Source organism: Eptesicus fuscus, chromosome 9 (genome assembly GCF_027574615.1).
Source record: "Eptesicus fuscus isolate TK198812 chromosome 9, DD_ASM_mEF_20220401, whole genome shotgun sequence".
NCBI lineage: Eukaryota > Metazoa > Chordata > Mammalia > Chiroptera > Vespertilionidae > Eptesicus > Eptesicus fuscus.
The window spans coordinates 74945440-74953059 of record NC_072481.1 but is presented as its reverse complement, the minus strand read 5'-3'; the positions used below and the strand labels follow the sequence as shown (position 1 = coordinate 74953059).

Sequence of the window (7620 nt, the reverse complement as noted above, 5' to 3'; positions counted from 1 at the left end):
AGGTTCATTCCTTCTTTCAGCACTTATTTTTTTTTATTTTGTTTTGTTTTAATTCTTTATTGTTTAAAGTATTACATATGTCTCCTTTTTCCCTTTTCCCCCATTGACTTCTCCCCAGCCACCCCCATCCCCCAGCACAAGACCTCATCTCCCTAGTCTCTGTGTCCATTGGTTATGCTTATATGCATGCATACAAGTCCTTTGGTTGATCTCTTATCCCACCCCTCTCCTCTCCCCTGCCTTCCCTCTGAAGTTTGATGGTCTGTTTGATGCTTCTCTGTCTCTGGATCTATTTTTGTTCATCAGTTTATGTTGTGCATTATATCCCACAAATGAGTGAGATCATGTGATATTTATCTTTCTCCAACTGGCTTATTTCACTTAGCATAGTGCTCTCCAGGTCCATCCATGCTGTTGTGAATGGTAAGAGTTCTTTTTTTTTTTTTTACAGCAGCGTAGTATTCCATTGTGTAGATGTACCACTGTTTTTAATCCACTCATCTGCTGATGGGCACTTAGGCTGTTTCCAAATCTTAGCTATTGTAAATTGTGCTGCTATGAACATAGGGGTGCATATGTTCTTTCTGATTGGTGTTTCTGATTTCTTGGGATATATTCCTAGAAGTGGGATTACTGGGTCAAATGGGAGTTTCATTTTTAACTAGACCACCAACTTACACCATACACAAAAATAAACTCAAAATGAATAAAGGAATTAAATGTAAGACGGGAAACCATAAAAATCTTAGAAGAATCCATAGGCAGCAAAATATCAGACATATGTTGTAGCAATATTTTTACTGATACAGCTCTTAGGACAATGGAAACTAAGGAGAAAATAAACAAATGGGACTACATCAAAATAAAAAGCTTCTGCACAGCAAGAGAAACCATCAACAAAACAAGAAAGCCCACTGCATGAGAGAACATATTTGCCAATGTTATATCCAATAAGAGCCTAATCTCCAAAATTTATAGGGAATCATACATCTTAACAAAAGGAAGATCAACAATCCAATAAAAAAAAAAAATGGGCAAAGGACTTAAATAGACACTTTACGAAAGTGGACATACAGAAGGCCCAGAGACATATGAATACATGCTCAAAGTCACTAATCATCTGAGAGATGCAAATCAAAAGGACAATGAGGTACCATCTCACACCTGTCAGAATGGCTATCATCAACAAATCAACAATGACAAGTGCTGGCGAGGATGCAGAGAAAAAGGAACCCTCATGCACTGTTGATGGGAATGCAAACTGGTGCAGCCACTGTGGAGAACAGTGTGGAGTTTCTTCAAAAAATTAAAAATGGAACTCCCATTTGACCCAGTGATCTGAGTCAGCATTTATTGAGTACCACTCTGCGTAGAGCACAGTGAGGAAACACAGGATTAAGACATGGTCCAGATGAGAAACTATGGTTCAAGTAAAAGGGAGGGGGGAACTCTTAGTTCAGGCTGCGGATGCAGGAAAAGGTTTCCAAGTGGAGGAGAGACCCATAGGCAAGGCAGTGCTGGGTCACCCTGGATAAGGAACAAAATAGAGCCAGAACTATTTGGTCTGTTGGAGGGGAAAAAAAATAAGCTCAAAGAGGCAAGATGCCAGGTACTCAACGTGATGGAAGGAACAGTAGATTGGACTGGAACGGAGATCATAAGGTCCTAGGATATCGTGCTAAAGAGTCTGAGCAACAGCCTGTGAGAGAGTTATTACCACCCCCATTCTTACACATGAAGAAACACTCACAGAAGGTCAGTGATAATGTGGGTGTACAGCAGAGCTGACCCATAATCAAATGATTTTTTCACTTACAACTTAAAACTTTTAGGAATATCAAACAAAAATGCCATAAAAATGCTTTTAAAAAAACACACACAAAAAAAATACAACATAAAAAAAAATGCTTTTTTTGGATTGTCGGTTAATTGTCATGTGGGTTTTCCTTGGCCGGGTAACTCAGTTAGTTAGAGCATCTTCCTGGCATGCTCAGGCTGTGATTCAACCCCAGTCAGGGCATATATATAGGAATCAAGCAATGAATACATGAATAAGTGGAACAACAATTCTTCAGAATTGTTGGAAGAATTAGAGATATAAATTACATGTAAAGTCCCTGTCACATAGTAGGCACTCAGTATTATTGTTATTTTCTATTTTAATTTTTTAAAAACTCTGTTACACTTCCTGACAAATAGCCATTTTGTTGGACAGAATCTGTGCAATCTGTGAGTATGTTATACAGCCAAATAATTTTTTCAACCCTTGAACATTAAAATTAAATACAGAATAATCCTGTAAATATGGATAACTTCAGCTCAGTTGTTTCATAGCTGTGAAAAATATCACCATTTATTTAATAACTAATATCAAAATAGGGTTAAAGCAACCTACACCATAGTAGAGCAGTTGGGTTTAAATAAATCTGTCTCTTTCTGCTTAATTCCCTCGACTTTATGATAGAATGAACAGTTTTATTAGAAAGTAATCAGGAGGACGGTGGCATTGGCAGTGGCCCTGGCAGCCTGGGATGAGTGCGAGCGACAGAATCGGCGGGATTCTTCAGAGGCTGTTCCTGCTCTCCTCCGCCACTCAGTCTGCAGTCTCGGCCCATTTGAGGAGGGATATTGGAGTTACAGCAGTGGCATTTAATAAGGAACTTGATCCTGTATAGAAACTCTTTGTGGACAAGGTTAGAGGACACAGAACTAAGCGACAGTCAGCTGGGGGACCTGCTGGTACTAGCCCAGGGTATCAGCAAGTGTAGAAGCAAATGTACGGTAAGGCAGGCATGACTGTGTTCCCTGACTTCAGAGTTGAAGATCCCAAATTGGAAGTCATTGAAAAACCCCATGCTTAAAGAAATGTACATTTTATCTGGTAATTTGCCCTAGGTAAGTTGTACAACTTATCAGAAGTATCAGAATAAACATACATTTCAACAACTGTCAAATATTATTTCATTCTGATTCCAAATGAATTATTTGGTGATGTTGGGGGACAAGGGGGGGGGGAATAATCAATGTGCGATTCTTTTTTTTTTCCCCCTATTCATTCTCTCTACTTTCCCTATATAGACCTTCTTAATGCCGATGATTCTTATTGGGGTCTTCACAGATAGCAATGAAGTTTGAGCATAATATTCATTCAATGCAGAAATGGATTTGATGGGGACACTGGATTTGGAGTTCCCACTTGGGGCAATGTGGATCATTTAGAAAAATATTGATAATGCAGCAAACTAAACAATATCTTTAGAGAACTAATCCCTCTCAGAAATGACTAGCAGAGTCATTCTTTTGCTTGGATCTTATTTTGTTAGAGACATAAATCTCAGTTATAAAATCAGCTGAAGATTCTGTTATGCAACAAAGCACACACTTGTCAGCTTTACAAAGTTTCTGTACAGTCAGAGCATCCTACTCATTCCCCATTCCCTCCGGAATTTCTCACCAGAGGCCTGAAAGATGTCACTTAATTGGGTTCATGATCCCCATTCTGTTTTTTCTCTAAACAGTTCTCCTAAGAGTGCTAATTTACGCATTCTGTTTCAGTAGAGGCTTTAACAGTAAAAATGTCAATTATTACCCACATAATTTTTGTCACTTATCAGCAAAGTCTCAGTGAGCCAGCCCCCTTCACCTGAAAAGTTCACACGAGATGTGTCCCAGCTTCTTTTAACAAAATAAGATCCAAGCAAAAGAATGACTCTGCTAGTCTTTTCTGAGAGGGATTAGTTCTCTAAAGATATTGTTTAGTTTGCTGCATTATCAATTTTTTTCGAAATGATCCACATTGCCCCAAGTGGGAACTCCAAATCCAGTGTCCCATCAAATCCATTTCCCTATTGAATGAATACTATGCTTAAACTTCATTGCTATCTGTGAAGACCCCAATAAGAATCATCGGCATTAAGAAGGTCTATATAGGGAAAGTAGAGAGAATGAATAGGGGGGGAAAAAGAATCGCACATTGATTATTCCCCACCCCCACAACCCCCGTTACATTACCCTGCTGAAAGCCAGCACTCGCCAATTCTGTGTGCCAATCTCAACCTGCAGGGGCACATTACCTTTTCACCTTCAACTCCCCCTCCTGAAAGACAAGTTTCATCCTGCTTCGTAGTACACGTTAGTTAATCCTAAACAGCCCAATCTCTTTTGCCTTTGTATCAGCAACACAGTTTCCCCAAAATTGTTTGCTTTTCTAGTAAAAAGGATTTAAAAAAAAAAAAAAAAAAAGGAAATATCCCATATTGTAAAGGTCTCTTACTTTGTAACAAGAGCCTTTACAGGGGCCCCTTTGAAGTTTGCTGAGCCTGGGCCTGTCTCCAGAGTGGGAGGACTCTGGGGTCCCACAGACATCAGCGTTTTTCCGCTGCAGGGGAACTGGCAACCTGAGGTCAAGCTGTGGGCCCTGCAGACTCTATAGCAGAACCCCAATTCGAGCCTGGAGAATGCAGGTGTCTACATAGCTCACTCCATGCTCCACTCAAATGCCACCTCCCTTACCTGACGCCTTTCCTGACCACCCTTTCCGAGGTCACACTCTTTCCATCCATCTTCCCTGCTTTATTTTCATCCTGAGCTCTCAGTACTGTCTGATGTACTATGCAGTTTGAGAACATGCCCTATTATCTGCCTGCTTTCTAAAACGTAAGCCCCATGATGGCAAGGAGCTTTCATCCTTTTTGTTCATCCCAGTATCTCTGGCACCTAGAATAGTACACGGTACATATTAGGTGCTCAGCGAACATTTGTTGAATAGATGAGTGCATTGATGAAGACAGAGAGCAGGCCCGGGGCCACTTACTGCCATTCCACATGGCCCTCAGCCAAGGACACTCAGATCATCCTTCTCGGGCAAAGGCCACATAGTTCTCAGTCATGGAACCTCTACAGACTCTGGTTGTCCCCTGAAAGCCTGAGGTCTGCTGGATCGTCTCTTCCTTGGGCAGGGACTCGGCTGGGGGTGCAATAGGTATATCTTGGTTCTTTATGTGCATAAGTTGAATACATCAAGCTTCATCCTCCTATGGATACAAATATGATTATATTTACATTGAAATAGAAACGATAAGGGGTCTTAGCTTCTACCACCTTCCACTTGCTGTAATTGCAGGGTCTCTACACATCTCCCTCAATTTACTAGTATTTCTGTTTACATTCTTCCATTTCAGCTTTGCCAAGGCCCTTGCCCGACATTCCTGCTGCCAGTGTCCTCCCCAGGCCCAGCACTTGAGCCACCTTGGAGCCTCCTCTCCGCAGCACCGCAGATTCTCTGTGGGCTCTGGGAGTGAGGGAAGGAGGGCAAGCAGCTCTGTTTCTGCTCGAGACTTTAGTGACCACAGCTGCTTCTGGGCCTGGGTCTACACGTGGTTCGGATCTTACGGTTTCTGGGCAAACCCTCAGGGTGGTGAGGAGTCAAGACCTTGGATCCTCTCCTCCTCTTCATCCCCTTCTCCTTCCAGGTGCTCATGCAAAATAACACCCTTCACCTCATGCACCCAACACAGATGTCCCTGTGCAAACAGACACGAGGGGTGGGGCTCTGGAGTTGTCAGCACGGGCCAGGGGCTTCCCGTCTCTGACCTCACAGGACACCTTGTAGCTCTTCCTCATTCTATCCGGAGGTCCTGTAGTGTGGAAGCCCACTGTCTGTTTTTGACTCTTCAGTTCATGGTGGATCAGGAGGCAATTCTACCTCCGCCCTCTTGGGATCATAATCCCAGCTTGCTCAAGGGTTTCTGGGACAATCTGCTGCAGACGATGGTGCACAAAGCCCAATTATTTCCTTCTTTATACACAAACTCATTGAAAGGAGCACAAACCAGCACAGCCCTAATGGATTTAAGGCTAAAATCGTGTTCTTACACATCACAAAGAAGAGTTTCCTGGTAGAAAAAAAAAAAATCCCAAAGTCATTCTCCCATGGGATCTTTCTTTACCTACAATATCGAATAGCCCTTTTCGTGCCCTTCCTTGCATTTAGACCCCCTCCCTTCACCCACACAAAGCCTTTGTCAATATATCACACTCTATAGGCCTTGGGTTTAAAAACTATGGTTTTTAATTTAAAAAATGCACATCCTTCACAAGAGAATATGCTGTTTTCAGCATCTTTTAACGATTTGGTTGTAGCTAAAAGATGCCTCTTCGATGTAAGCAGTAGAACTAGGAATATCATTGTCTGAAGTGACCAGTGTTTGGTGTCCACCTCTGAGCCGTGAAGCTAGGCGTCCTGGAGTTATGAATCCTGAGCCGGGAGCTCTCCGAGCTGCTCCTGAGGCTGTGGGGTCTCACAGCCCTCCGGACCCCTCCTCTCTCTGCCTGTGTCACTGCGCACTGTGCCCGCTGAGTCTCCTGTTGCTTCACGCCACTGCTCTGCACACTCACCCTATTTTGCTATAGCTTTAGGACAAACAGAAATTTCCTGAAGCTCCCAACACGTGCTTCTCTTTGTAAATGGCTCAAAGCTGAGAAAACATTGAAAATCAACTGTTCTCGGAGGAAAAAGAAAATACATAGGGTTTGTCCCTGCCAGAAGAAGTGGCACTAAACTTTCACCCCGAGGTATATATTATCCTTTCCTAAGGGGCTGGTTCTCACAGAGCGACAGGACAATCCGCCCCACTGGGCCTGCAGACCGCTCCGCATTCTCTTATCCGGGAGCCTGCAGGCCCCAGGCCAGTTCCAGCTGAAGTTCTTTGCTAGATAGTGGCCTGGCCTGTTGTCTTTCAGGCTCAATGTGAAGTCCACCATTTTTGTAAAATAAATGTTTCTTGTGGAGAGGGTGTTGTAAGGCTGCTGCCTCCAGAGTCTGTTTTTCCAGAAAATGGGGACTGTTTTTATTATCAAATGTCTGTTAGCCTTGTGACCTGAAACAAAGTATCACAAAGGTTTGAATGTCGTCAACTTAAAAACAAAAAACCTGCATACTCCAGCATTTTAATAAGTGAAAACGTCAATTTGCAATTAAGGCTCAAATTTTCAATCGCCTAAGTGGCTGACACTGATTCTACTTGGAATCACGGCTGATTTATTTATCCTGGAATAAACGCAATGCCATTATGTCTTGGTGACAACAGAAATAAGCTTTGGCCAGGTCTGTGCATAGTTTGGGGATGAAGAAAATAAGTTTTGAAAGGCAATGGGCATTGCTGATTATAGATTTTTATTAGGAACAGATGTGGAGCTGCGGTTTTTAGTGGTAGACAAACTGTTATTGAAACAAGCAGCTGACTAAGAACCATATAGCTTTTTTTTTTTTTAGGAAAGAGAAATCTTAACAAATTAAATTCATAATCTTTTTCTTCAAGAGATCGCCCAATTATCAAAAACAAGCTCTGAGATATTTATTGATGCGTGTGTTGAATAGTGCACAAAGAGGGGACACCCAATTATCAAAAACAAGCTCTGAGATATTTATTGATGCGTGTGTTGAATAGTGCACAAAGAGGGGACACCATCTTGGTTAATATATCTCCGGGCTGAAGCAGAGGTTTAGAAAGTAATTATAAAACCTTCTTTTACCACTGTGCTAACACTTCAAATTTGTTAAGGCTACCCGCTCCTAACAGTTTCATGCTCTTAGAGTACAGCAATGCCAATGCCAAGTTA

At 42.1% G+C, this 7620-nt stretch overlaps 1 pseudogene; it reads left to right on the top strand.

Annotated features, from left to right (window-relative positions):
• Window positions 1–2465: 2465 nt before the first annotated feature.
• On the top strand, window positions 2466–2861 carry LOC114233197 (ATP synthase-coupling factor 6, mitochondrial-like; annotated as a pseudogene).
• Window positions 2862–7620: the final 4759 nt, after the last annotated feature.